Source organism: Sus scrofa, chromosome 7, assembly GCF_054392235.1.
Source record: "Sus scrofa isolate SSC_HxYL_T2T_F1_AM1 chromosome 7, Sscrofa_HxYL_maternal_Yorkshire_Landrace_v2.0, whole genome shotgun sequence".
Taxonomy (NCBI): Eukaryota; Metazoa; Chordata; class Mammalia; order Artiodactyla; family Suidae; genus Sus; species Sus scrofa.
In genome coordinates, this window is record NC_139389.1 from 40137392 (window position 1) to 40150291 (window position 12900).

The window sequence follows — 12900 nt, forward strand, 5'->3', positions numbered from 1 at the left end:
CTTTCTAGAAAGCCCCCACTGACATCCTTGGTAGGGAAAACTCTGTCCCACGTCTGGGCGATGAGAAGGGATGTTCTTTTAGTATCAGCCACAATTCCCTTTGCATTCCGTCACTTCTTGGTGGGTCTGTCTCTCTGGGGCCAGCAGGTCACAGTAATTAGGTCATCAGAGGGTCCTGAGGACATTGCTTCTCACTGACCTGAAAAACAAAAAAAATTTAGGCTTGGAGACCCATGTCAATTTTATATGAAAAGCAAGAAGATAAGGTGAAAACCTGATGTATGAGATCTTACTCTGCAACCTCCACCACAGCTCGTGGCAATGCCGGATCCTTAACCTGCTGAGTGGGGCCAGGGATCGAACCTGAGTCCTCCTGGATACAAGTCAGATTCATTTCTGCTGAGCCACGACAGGAACTCCCAAAACCTATTTTCTTTAAAGTAGTCTCTGTTCTACAAGAATAAAATAGCTTTAGCTTCATCTTATCAGTGAAGACAAGCCCTACCCTGCGTCTTCATTCCATTCAATGTTAATGAGTCACTCATTCATTCATTCATCAGACATTAACTGACTACGATCACTCAAAAGCTACATAAGTTGGCAAATACAAATGTGAGCGAGGCAGTGAAGTGTAGGGTTTAACTGCGTAGGCTCTGCAGCTCACTGGCTGTGTGTCAGTTCCACTCCAGCACTTATTAGGCATGTCATGTTAGGTAAATAAATCACTTAAATTCAGAGTTCCCGCTGTGGCTCAGCAGATTAAGAACCTGACTAGTATCCATGAGGATGTGGTTTCGATCCCTGACTTCACTCAGTGGGCTAAGGATCCTGTGTTGCCACAAGCTGCTGCGTCGGTTGCAGATGCAGCTTGGATCCCACGTGGCTGTGGCTGTGGGCAGGCCAGCAGCTGCAGCTCCAATTTGACCTGGGACTTCTGTATGTCGCAGTTGTGGCTCTAGAAAGAAAGAAAAAAATCTGTGTATCAATTTTCCCATCTATAAAACTGGAGATGATAATGACAGCACCTATCAAGGTTGTTATGAGGGTTAAATGAGCCTTTGCATATATCTGTAAAATATAGATACGTAATTTTTTTTTTCCTTTTAGGGCCGCACCCATGGCATATGGAAGTTTCCACACAAGAGGTCAAATCGGAGCTGCAGCTGCCAGCCTACACCACAGCTCATGGCAACACTGGCTCCTTAATCCACTGAAAGAGGACAGAGATCAAACCCGCATCCTCATGGATACTAATCAGGTTCATAACCTGCTGAGACACAATGGGAACTCCTGACAAGTGACTTTTAAATCATTTTGCCAGCCCTCTTATAAAACGTGTTTTTTGGTTTTTTTTGTTTTTTGGCCATGCCTATAGCTTATGGAAGTTCCTAGGATCAAACCCACACCGCAGCAGTGACCCAAGCACAGCAGTGACAATGCTGGGTCCTTAACCTGATGAGCCTCCAGGGAAATCCTAGAATGCTTTCTCATAGAGACTAAGAAGGAGCTCCTCAGTCTGGACAGGTGAGAAAGTGCTCGCTAGGTCAAGGAGGGGCTGGGGATTCCAGGCAACAGGAACGGCACATACAGAGGCTCAGAGGTGTACAGTTGCACAGCCCACTGGGGGAACCTAGAGGCCAGGACCTAGTGTGCAGTTGGGGGCAGGCTGCAAAGTGCTGGGGTGCCGTGTGCTTTGCACAGGGGCACAGCTATGCCACGTCAGGCATCTTGGCTTTTGTTCTGGTGGCGAGGCGGGCCAGCGAAGGGCTTGAAGTCACAGAGCACCTGTGTGTGGGAGGCAGATGGCTTGGGCGGCAGTATGGAGGATGGTGTAGGCCTGGAGGTGGGACCCATCCCCCACTAGAAGTCCAGGAGGGAGGTGGTGAGCGATGCCTAGGCAGCGAGCCCTGAACGGAGAGAGTGGATGGGAGAGATGGGAACAGAAAACCCAGGGGATGAGGGGCTGATTGGATGCAGTGGGAGAGGGCAGAGCCAAGGTGCTGCCCTGGGCCACTATGCGGCCTTAGTGAATCAAAATAGGAAATATGGCAGGAGGATTGGGCAATGGTGGTGTCTGCGATGCTCTGGGGATGGGTGGGCAGAGGTGATGGCTTCAGCGTGGAGCACACATTGTGTTTAAGTTCTACTCCCAGGGGTTGTTCTGCCTGTGTGGTATTTCCTGGGCCCCCACTCACCATGCTGTGTGCGCGCGCGCTCTCTTAGAAGACAGTTACTGTGTCTTACTCATTTCTGTATCCGCCCCCTCACCCTCCCCACCCACCCAACACCACGCCAGGCACATACTCTGTGTTCAGTGACTGCAGCTAAATTGAGTTTAATGGAATCCAAGCTCGCTCCCCGCCCAACATTTGATCAAGTAACTATGTCACAAACACAACCATATTCCACCTCCTTTTCTCTGGGAGTTCCCGTTGGCACAGTGGAAATGAATCCAACTAGTAACTAAGAGGTGGCGGGTTCGATCCCTGGCCTCACTCAGAGGGTGGGGGATCTGGCATTGCCGTGAGCTGTGGTGTAGGTTGCAGACGAAGCTCGGATCTGGCGTGGCTGTGGCTGTGGCTGGCAGCTGTAGCTCTGATTTGACCCCCAGCCTGGGAACCTCCATATGCTGCAGGTTTGGCCCTTAAAAAAGCAAAAACAAAACAAAACCTCCCTTTCTCTGCATCACTGCTGTGCTGCCCTGGATGAGTCCAAGAGAAGCCCCCACCTGCTCCATTTGAGGAGGCCAGCCTACTTAGGACCCGGCTGTCAGCCCCAGAGTAGCCATATCAACCTTGGGACTGAGCCCTCTTCAAAGCCTTGCTACCCCCCTACAGGGCCTGAGGCCCAAGAAAGGATGGACTGGCATGAAGAAGGTGACAGTGAAAGCCAAAAGAACACCCTCACATTTACTGGCCCCATAAACAATGACTCCTTGTCCCCTCACCACCCTCTGCCCTGCCCCCATTCCTGTCAGTTCCCCCCCAACACACACATACAAACAGGTGCAGCCTTGGAGGGAGCCCGAAGCTCCTGGGGCGTTCTCTGCCTTCCATTGGGCCATCAGAAGGGAAAATTAAGATGAAAGGCCAGGAGTTCTCTTGCAGCTCAGTGGGTTAAGGATCCAGCATTGTCACCGATGTGGCTCAGGTTGCTGCTGTCCTGCGGTTTCAAACCCAGGTCCAGGAACTTCTGCATGCCTTAGGCACGGCCAAAACAAACAAACAAGAAGACAAGACTCCAGGTTGATATAAATCCAGAGGCAGGGAGACCCCAACAACAGAGCCCTCTCCTCATTCCAAGTGTGACCTGAGAGCTGACGGTGAAGAGTGTGTATTGAGGTGTACCCTTGTGTGCAATCAGGCGTGCCTGCATGCATGGGTGTAAGTGTGCCCCCCAGGTGCATGAGGGCACAACTGCTGCCCACGAGGCACCCATGTGTATGTACTCGTGTCCATGTGTGTGTGTTGCCTGTGTGTGCCCACGTGTAGTCCTGTAACGAGCGTGTTTGTGTGTGCAGTGCCTGCCTGAGGGAGGGGCAGGGGAGGAAGGCGGGGTGCGTGTTCACAAAGTTGCTGGTCTGTTTGTGGGCAGGCGGGTGGGCGTGTTTGGGTGTGGCTGTGGGAGCAGCTGCCCTGTGTTTACTGTTCGAGAAGATTTCTGCCCAGGGGTTTGTGAATGAGGCTGGGACAGGTGAGGCGGGGCGGCCGGCATTCTGGCTGAGAGCCTGCCTGTCCTTCTCATCCTTCCTGGGCTCACCTCCCAGGGCAGCCACCTTTTTTTTTTTTTTTGGTCTTTTGAGGGCCACACCCACGGCATATGGAGGTTCCCAGACTAGGGGTCAAATTGGAGCTGTAGCCACTGGCCTACACCACAGTTCACAGCAATGACGGATCCTTTATCCACTGGGTGGGGCCAGGGATCGAACCTGTGTCCTCATGGATACTAGTCAGATTCATTTCTGCTGAGCCACAACAGGAACTCCCCAGGCGGCCAGCTTTTGATGCCCAGGTTGGCTGGCCTGCCCAACAGGAAGGCCTGATCTCTGGGCGGCCCTGAGGAAGGATGAGCTCTTACTCTGCAGGTTGAGAGGAGGCAGAGGCAAATGTGGGATGGGAGCAAAAATTCACTTCAACTCCTCCAGTGTGGCTGACAAAACAGATACCTCTCCCGTGGGGGGCCCTGCCCTAGAATGGGACGGGTGCAAAGTCAGGGAGCCTCTATTCTGGTGGCGGAGACCGAGGGGACATCATTCAACAGATCCCCCAGAGACCATGGAGGCCTCAGGGGCAGCGTTGGAATTAGGGAGGCTGTCGGAGGAAGGAAGCAGGAGGGAAAGGGGGCCCCCAGTAAGAGAAAACCTGAGGCGGGAAAAGGCCCGGTTGGTCTGAGAGTTAGAGCTAAAGGAAACTTCCAGCTGCCTCCCTCTCAACCGAGGCCCAGAAAAAGGAAGTGCTTCTGGGACCCAGCCACTTCCAGGTCAGCACTCTTTCTGCTGCTCCAGAGAGCCTTCGAGGAGACAGTGGGCGAGTCTGCCTGGTTTGGCTTCCTTTCTTTCGCATCCCCAGCCAGGGAAGCTGAGGCAAGGGTCCCCGCTCCCTGCCTCCCTCTGCCAGCAGCTAGCTGTGTGATACTGAACAAATCACCTTACCTCTCTGAGCCTCTCCATTATGTAGGGGGTATAAGGCCTTGCCTCACCTTTGACTCCCTAGTGAGCTAAAATTTATAGTCGTCATCGCCTATCCCCAGCACTAGCAGAAGCTACAGCACGCTGTAGGTGTTCAATTAAGTGTTCTTTATTAATTAACAAATTAATTTTGGCAGTGCCTGTGGTACATAGAAGTTCCCAGGCTAGGGACTGAACTCGCACCACAGCAGCAACCCGAGCTGCTGCAGTGACAACACTGGATCCTTAACCATTAGGCCACCAGGGAATTCCCAAATAAGTGTTGTTGTTGTTGTTAACTTTTACTTATTTTATTTTTTGGCTGCAGCCATGACATGCAGAAGTTCTCAGGCCAGGGACTGAACCCAGACCATAGCAGTAACCAGAGCCACCAGAGCCAGAGCATTGACAATGCCGGATCATTAACCGGCTGAGCCACCAGGGAACTCCCAAATAAATGGGGTTTGCTATTTTTTTAGGGCTACACCCACGACATATGGAGGTTCCCAGGCTAGGGGTGGAATCAGAGCTGCAGCTGCCGGCCTATACCACAGCCACAGCAAGGCAGGATCCAAGCTGCATCTGTGTCCTACGCCACAGCTCACAGCAATGCCAGATCCTTAACCCACTCGGTGAGGCCAGGGATTGAACTTGCATCCTCATGGATTCTAGTTGGGTTCATTACTGCTGAGCCACAGCAGGAACTCCCCAAATAAGTATTTGTAAATGAGGGAGAGAAGGAATGATGGACTCTGTAACTCTTTTTCTTCCACCTCCTCTGACAGCCTCAGTCTCTCCCCTCCCCAGGCAGGACTTAGGGTGAAGGAGGCCCAGAATCATAAAGAGCATGAAAGGGAAGGCAGGAGAGATGAATAACCTAACTGCACAGAGGCCCTGGCTTCTCCCTGTCTCTGGGCTGATGCTCTTCAGAGTGCCCCTCCTTGTAGCCTTGGCCTTGCTGGAAACTGCTGAGGTGAGGGGGCTGGAGGAAGGGCCTGGATCTCCAGCAGCACGTGGGGTCAGCAGGACTCAGGAGGCACCCAGGGAGGCCCCTCCCCACTCGCTGCCTCTCCCTGCTCCCTGCAGAGAAGGATCTCAAGCCCCCTGGTGGTTTTTCAAATTCCAATTATCCTTCTTTTTTTGAGGCTCTGTTTCACGTTAAATTTTTTATTGCCCATTTCCTTCTTCTATGATAGCAGCTGTATTTCTTTTTAACTTTGTAATACACACACACACACACATGTGCATGCATGTGTAAAACTAATCTATGGGTGATAGAAATCAGATTTTGCGGAGTTCCCATTGTGGCTCAGCGGGTTATGAACCCAACTAATATCCATGACGATGTGGATTTGACCCCTGGGCTTGCTCAGCGGATTAAGGGTCGGACCTTGCCACAAGCTGCGACACAGGTTGCAGATGCAGCTTGGATCTGGCATTGCTGTGGCTGTGGTGTAGGCTGGCATCTGCAGCTCTGATTCAACTGCTAGCTTGGGAACTTCTGTATGCCGTGGGCATGGCCCTAAAAAGCAAAAAAAAAAAAAAAAAAAAAAGACAGGAAAAGAAATCAGATCTTGGTCACTTCTGGAGTGTGGACTGACTGGGAGGGGGCAGGAGGGAATGTAGGGGTGCCAAAAACATTCAAAGCTTTTATCTAGGTGATGGCTACACGGGTATGTGTATTTGTCAAAATCCATCACGTTGTACAGTTAAGATGTATTCATTTTACTGTACGTAGATTATACCTTAATAAAGCACCGCCAGCATAAAAGACACATTCACAGAAGTACACAGAACAGACACGGTCAGTTTAATGAATTATAAAGTACTGGCATAAATACCACCCAGAATGCCTGGTGCCTGCGTGTGGTCCACAGGGCTGTCAACGATCAGCTCTCCTTGGACCCCAATACCCACGCACTGCGCCTCACGACTCCAGGCACCTCCTGCTCCCCAGATTTACGGGGACACAGAGACCAGGGAAGAGGGTAGCCTGTGAACTTTGGAGCCTAGAACTTCCCATCAGTGTAACCTCAAGCTTGACTCTGCAACTCCTGTTCTGGTGATTTGAAGGAACAGAAAACACACCCGTTTCCCCTTTCTGGGAGGGGGGTTTTCCGCGCCGGCCTCCCCAGGCCGTGTCTAGCCTGGGGTCGAGATGTCCCCAGTGAAAGTCCAGGACCAATGTGCCTTCCCTGCATCCCTGCTAAAAATAACCCCTGTGCACTGTGCCGGCGGAGCAGCAGGAAGAGGACGGGAATCATGGTGTTTTGCTTTAAACCTAGAAGCTGCTCAGCAGCTGGGGGGGAGGCAGCGGTGGGAGAAAGAGGCTGGATCTGAGCACCCTGGCAGCACTCTCCCCACCCCCACCCCCAGCTGCAGCTGGTCCTCTCAGGGGTGCCTGGGAGGGAAGGGTGAGTGTGTGTGTGTGTGTGTGTGTGTGTGTGTGTGTGCGCGTGCGCGCGCGTGTGAGCGTGGTGACAGGGCCTCCCGGCAGAGCAGGAAGCCTGTGAAGATTGGGGATGGGTGGGGAGGGGTCCCTGTCCTGCTAACTGGAGCGTGCAGGCTGGAAGGGCAGGAGTCACGTACTCCACGGGTCCCCGCCTCCTCTGAGAAGAGCTCTGTCCCCAGCAAGCCCACACCAGGCTTCCTCTGCAGCCCTCGGGGGGCTCCCGGCACACACAGGGCTGAGGATTGTCACTTCACAGTCCCCAGCTCCGTCTGGCTTCCTCTCTGCCCAAAGACATCGGGGAGGTCCTCAAGGGCGGGTGCGGTCCGGTGGCAAGGAATTTCCCTGGAAACGGGAAGTACAAGACGTGTCAGTGTGGGATCCCAGCACGAGAAGCCAGCGGCTGCGTGAAGGGAAGGGGCCCTCCTGGCCTCACACTCCTGCTCTCTTCTCCCACAGCTCCCCTGCCTGCCTCAAGCCTCAGAGGCCTCACCTGGTGGCAGGACCACTCTGCAGCTGCAGCAGAACCACCATGGGCTGCTGCATGTGTGCCCCGTTCCAGGCACTGTACTGACCCTCCACGGATTACCTCATTGAATACTCTCAGCAAGCCCATGACACTGGAATTATTATTCTCCCTGTTTACAGATGATGAAACTGAGGCTTATGGTGATGAAATACTCATCCTGGGATGCCACTGTGAATACGACAGAGACAGGGCTTGGAGTCATGATCTGGGACACAGAGAACGTCCAGGTCCAGGCTGAATGGCCAGAGAGCAATGAGACAATTTTGGAAAAACTGGACCTTCCTAAATAATTTAGGACACAGGCTTGCTGTATAGGATACTTTGGTAGGAAAAAGAGCAGCGGACTTAGGGCCCAAAGTTGTACTACTAGTTATGATACGGGCCAAGGAACTTAACCATTCTGAGCCTCAGTTTCCACCTCTGCAAAATGGGTACAATAATCCTCGCATAGAAGTGCTGGGGAATAATGAATTCGAACCCAGCATTTTGGGGGCCACACCTGTAGCATGCAGAAATTCCAGGGCCAGGGATTGAACCAGCACCATAGCAGCAACCCAAGCCACAGCAGTGACACCACCAGATCCTTAACGTACTAGGCCGCCAGCGACTTCTCCAGCATTTTTTCTAAACCTGAAAAACACCAAGATTTGTCCTGCCTCAGGGCCTTTACACCTGTTTTTCCCTATGCCTAGAAGCCAAGGTCCTCAGATGTTCACACATGGGTTTGTTCTTGTCAACAAGGTCTCAGCTCAAACATAAATGTCCTTAGGGCAGCCTTCACTGACTACTCAGCCCATCCCATCTCTTGCAGTTGCATCACTGTTTTATTTTTCTTTGCACTTAGCACAATCTGAAATTATCTTTTTTATTTGTTTTGTTTGTTTGTTTATGGCCTGGCCCACCCTCTCTCCCCAATGGCCAAGGATGTAGTTTCTTGAGAGCTGGAACCTCTGTGAGGTTCAATGACCCATCCCTGGTGCTCAGAGCAGCACCTGGCGAACATCAGAGCTTGCTAAGCATTTATGAATGAATGAATGCTTATGCTTTGGAAACAGCATTATATTTAAGTGTCTGACTCTCCCTCAGGCCTTGCTGAGCCAAAGGGCAATAAATGTGGGTTAATGGGGACTCGAGAGAATGTTTTGGGCCTGGCCCAGCCCCCGCCCCCAGGGCTCCTAGGCTGTAGGGAGCCATCAGGCTGCTTGGATTTCTGGCTGCTCCAGGATAAAGGTCAACTCTTTTGCTGGAACATGAGGTTCTGTGCCATCGGGGCCTGCCTGCCTCTGGCCACATCTACTGAGGTTCCCCAACCTGCACTGCAAGTCCAGGCCAGACCAAATAACTCAAAGTGCCCACCAGAGAACCCAGGGCTGCTTCACGCCTCTGTGCCTTTATACACAGTTCCTTCCGCCTGGCATGCTCTGCAGCCTTGCTCTGCCTGGCCAGCTCCTCTCAGATGCGAAGACTGGCCTTGGAAGAGCCCCCCCTGAGCCCTCCAGCCACACCCAGTCCCTAACTTCCCAGGACATTGTCATGATCTGTGTTTGTGCATCTTCCCAAGTAGCCCAGCAGTCTCTTGAGGACAATGACCAGCTTTGGAAGCTTTCTTGAACGACGACTTTTTGAGAAGCACAGCAGCTCATGCACACAGTAGGTACTTAATCGATGCTTCAGCCCAGCTTTTGGACTTTGGATTTCCAGGTATTAACACAATTCCTGGGACACACAGCAGGCACCCATTAAGTGCACACGGAACACGTGAACGGGAGCCACCTGGCACCAGTAGAAGTTGGGGGTGAGGTGGGGAGTAGGGGTGGGGGCAGGGATGGAAGATGATTCCCTGAAAACAAGACGGTGTCCGCGGGCAGAAGCAGAGGGGACCTTAGGAAACCTCCCAGGAGAACGGACACACAAAAAGCAAAGGTAAAAAGCAAACATGGATAGATGGAGGTATACAAGCAGGGCCCTCAGTGAACAAGGAGAGAAAAAGAGAGAAGCAAGGATAAAAGAGGAAGAAAGAACTGGGCTCAGAGGGGACAAAATGTGCCCGTGAGAGCCGCAGAGGACAGGAAGCCAGAGGCCAGCCAGGCAGACCAACTACAGGATGTCTGGTGCCTTGCTTCAGCGCCTGGGGGTAGATAAGGGTGGTATGGGCAGTGCCATGCTGCAGCCCTTCCCAGGGTGACAGGGCTGGATGAAAGGGCACATGTCACCAGCTTTGGGGACATCTTGGGAAACTCTTTCCTCTCTTAGCTCAGGAGAGGCCCTGTGTGATGAAACCAAGCACCCTGCATATCACAGTCACCAATCTAGTTTCTTCCCCTTGGATGAGCCACTTAGTGGCTCTTGCCTCAGTTTTCCCATCAGGAGAGTGGGCGCTATTCTCCTTACTTTAGAGGCACATGACAATCACACCAAGTGAGTTCACACAGGTGAAATGTATACGCCCTGGCCGTCCATGCACTGACATAGTGGTGGTGATTTCTCCCAGAGCCCTACTGTGAATAGGTCCTAAGAGAGGCCATGCCACCCCGCTTCCAGGTGCCACAGAGAGACCTGAGTTCAGAGCCCTGGAGCCCAGGTTCAGTGCCAGAGGGGTACACTATGGCAAAGTTTATTCCCAGGTGAGAGAGAGCAGCAACAGGCATACCTGCCGGCCAAGAGACAGGTGAGGCTGCTCACAGCCACTGGGCCTCCCCTCTGCAGAAGTGGCCTCGGGGGCCTCCACATTGCAGCCTGTTAAATGGGCTGAACATGGTTTTCTAGCTGTCATATTAGACCTCAAGGCATGCCTGGGCTCTAAGGAGGCAGAGGTCCAGAGTCATTTGAAGGGAAGAAGGGACGAGACGCTGAGGCTTGACAGATGGAGGGTGTGTGATTTAGGTGCATGATCTAAATCACATTTAGAGGTATTGGCTTTGCTGTCAGACAGACCTAAATGCCAAGCCTGGCTCTGTCACTTCTCTGAGCCTCAGTTTTCTTAACTGGCAAGGGGGCTAACAACATCTCCTAGAGTCGCCGGGAAGAGTCAGTGAGCTCATGCACATGAAGCCCTGAGCCCAGGGCTTGGTCCTAGGAGGCAATCGATACTAGCTGTTATTGAGCATAATAATATCACGTGCTCCTGGGGGAAGAAGGCCAGGTCAGAAATGTATTGATCTCTGAATATCAAAGCCACTTTGGGATTAATTTTGGGATTAAACTGGTCACAACTCAAAAATCATGATGTCACTAAGGGTCAAATTTCATTTTGCACCTTCTACTAGAACATGTGAGGGGGGGGGATCTCCCTCCCCAGCTCCCACAGCTGCCTTGTTCTCTGTGTCTGTGGGGGCGGATCGTGGATTAACAGGTTTGCCAAGCTTTGGGGGTGGAGGGGCAATTGAAACAGAGCCTTCAGCTTACTCGTCGAGCGGGGCTCAAGAATACTGTGCTCAGGAAACAAGGGTGGCGAGGAGTAGGGGGTCCCATGTCAAAGGGCCAGAGAACCTTCAGACCCAACTTGGAGCATCCATGGCCTTGGAGGCTGTTTCTGGCTGGCGAATGGGAGAGAGAAGGGGGACTGGAGCCTTCACTCTTCCGGAGTCCAACTTCTCTCCTCTGGGGCTCTCTCTGCACCCCACCCTCACCTCTCCCAAAGAGTTTCGAACCCAAGGACTGACCTGTGGTGGGTGAGAGGCCCAGGTGGGAGGGGGGCACAAGAGAGCAGGGGTGACTGACAGCAGGATGCCACGGCTGAAGAAGGAAGTATAAATATAAAGCAGCCAGTGTAGGACTGGACAGAGGCCATATGAAACACACGGTACATTCCGGCCCCAGCGTAACAAACTGTACCAGTCTTTTTCAGAGCTGAGAGCACTGAGGGGAGGGAAGCAGGCAGAGGCTCCTTCGAGGTTGGCCCTGCCTGCTCCTCCCCCACTTCTCCCACAGCAGGGAAAGTCCCGCTGTTCCTTTTGCAACCACAGGAAACCTACTATCCCGCTCACACTCTGTACCCAGTGTTCCTCTAGGCAGCTCCAGCCCAGGAGGGAGCAATGAGTGGGGGAGGGGCTGGGGGAGCGGAGCGTCACAGGGGCCCAGGTGACATCAGGGGAGGTGGCAGGCATCCTTTGGACACGGACTCACAGAGTCACAGCCTATCAGTGCTGCCGTGGAGGCAGAGATGAAACGGGAGGTGCAGGGAAGGAAGTGCCTTGCCCAAGGTCACACAGCCAGTTGTTCACCAGGGTGGGACCAGAGTGCATCCAGAGCCGGGCAGCGCTGGGCAGCTCTCCTGGGTGTAGTACGCAGGAGTGGCAGGCCAGGGAACAGGCCGTGCCCAGGAGTGAGGGTGGGGAGCCCAGATCCAAGGCTGCGTCTACGCTCTGGTTAGCTCTGGGCAGGTCTGACTTGGGTACGGTTCCCTCCACTCCTCCCAAACTTACCCTCCTCCTTAAATATCAGAGATAGTGCCTGTGACGTGCCTAGTTAGCACGGAGGCCAGTTTGCGGTGATGTCAACTAGACTGAGTCACCTCCACGCCTTCTCTTTCCTTTACACACACAGCTCAGGCCTAGAACCTCCTGGGATCTTTCTCCCATATCACCACCCCCTCCCCACCCAGTCCCTATAGCTCTTACACGTTTGGTACTCACCACCTGCCGGCTTGGGTTACTATTTAACCTCGCATGCCACATGTTTGTCTCTTCAACTGGTCTGCAAAGTGCCCAAGGGCAGGAAATAAACCCAACATTTATTGAACATCCACTCCCAGTGCCAAGCTGGGCCTGTGGGGGATGAGCTCAAGCCATGGGGGGAGGCCGCAAAGAAACAAACTTTGTTTCTGCCTCAAGGACTTTCTAATCTGGTTAGAAGAACAGGATTAGTAAACAGATCGCTAGAATATGAGACGGGCCACACGCTGCGCCGTGAGAAAGGTACAGACTGAGCGTGCTGGGCTTTCAGGGGAGGAATCAGATTTGGCTGGCATCATTCCAGGCAGGCTTTATGAGCTGGAGCTCGAAAGATGGGCAGTCGTGGACCAGCATGGGAGATGGCACGCTAAACCTGGGCGGTTGGAAGGAGGGAGATAGAAGGACTTTAGGAATTGTATTGTAAACTTTTTTAATGACATGCTCTGCAGGCCCTAACAGAGCCTTCCATACGCTTCTGTTGCTCAGTTTGGAAGTCCCTTGTCCCCCTCCTTGGTTTAGAGACAGTGGAATCTTCAAGACCTGGGCTCAGTGATGTCTTTGTGCAGAAGGGCAAGTGAGAAAA

At 52.8% G+C, this 12900-nt stretch overlaps 1 long non-coding RNA gene across 9 annotated transcripts in view; it reads right to left on the minus strand.

Moving 5' to 3' along the window:
• LOC100521322 (uncharacterized) overlaps positions 1–12900 on the minus strand; it is an 18088-nt gene continuing 5188 nt past the window's right edge. The window contains exons 2-5 of one of the 9 annotated variants that reach the window (XR_014810050.1): positions 8144–8274; positions 7256–7460; positions 3000–3200; positions 1–199 (exon numbers count right to left, since the gene is read on the minus strand). This is a non-coding gene — a long non-coding RNA (uncharacterized LOC100521322). Of the gene's footprint in view, positions 200–2999; positions 3201–6453; positions 7461–8143; positions 8275–11306; positions 11467–12278; positions 12490–12900 lie in introns of those variants that run through there. The other 8 variants (XR_014810052.1, XR_014810045.1, XR_014810051.1 and 5 more) reach the window with 8 other exon arrangements.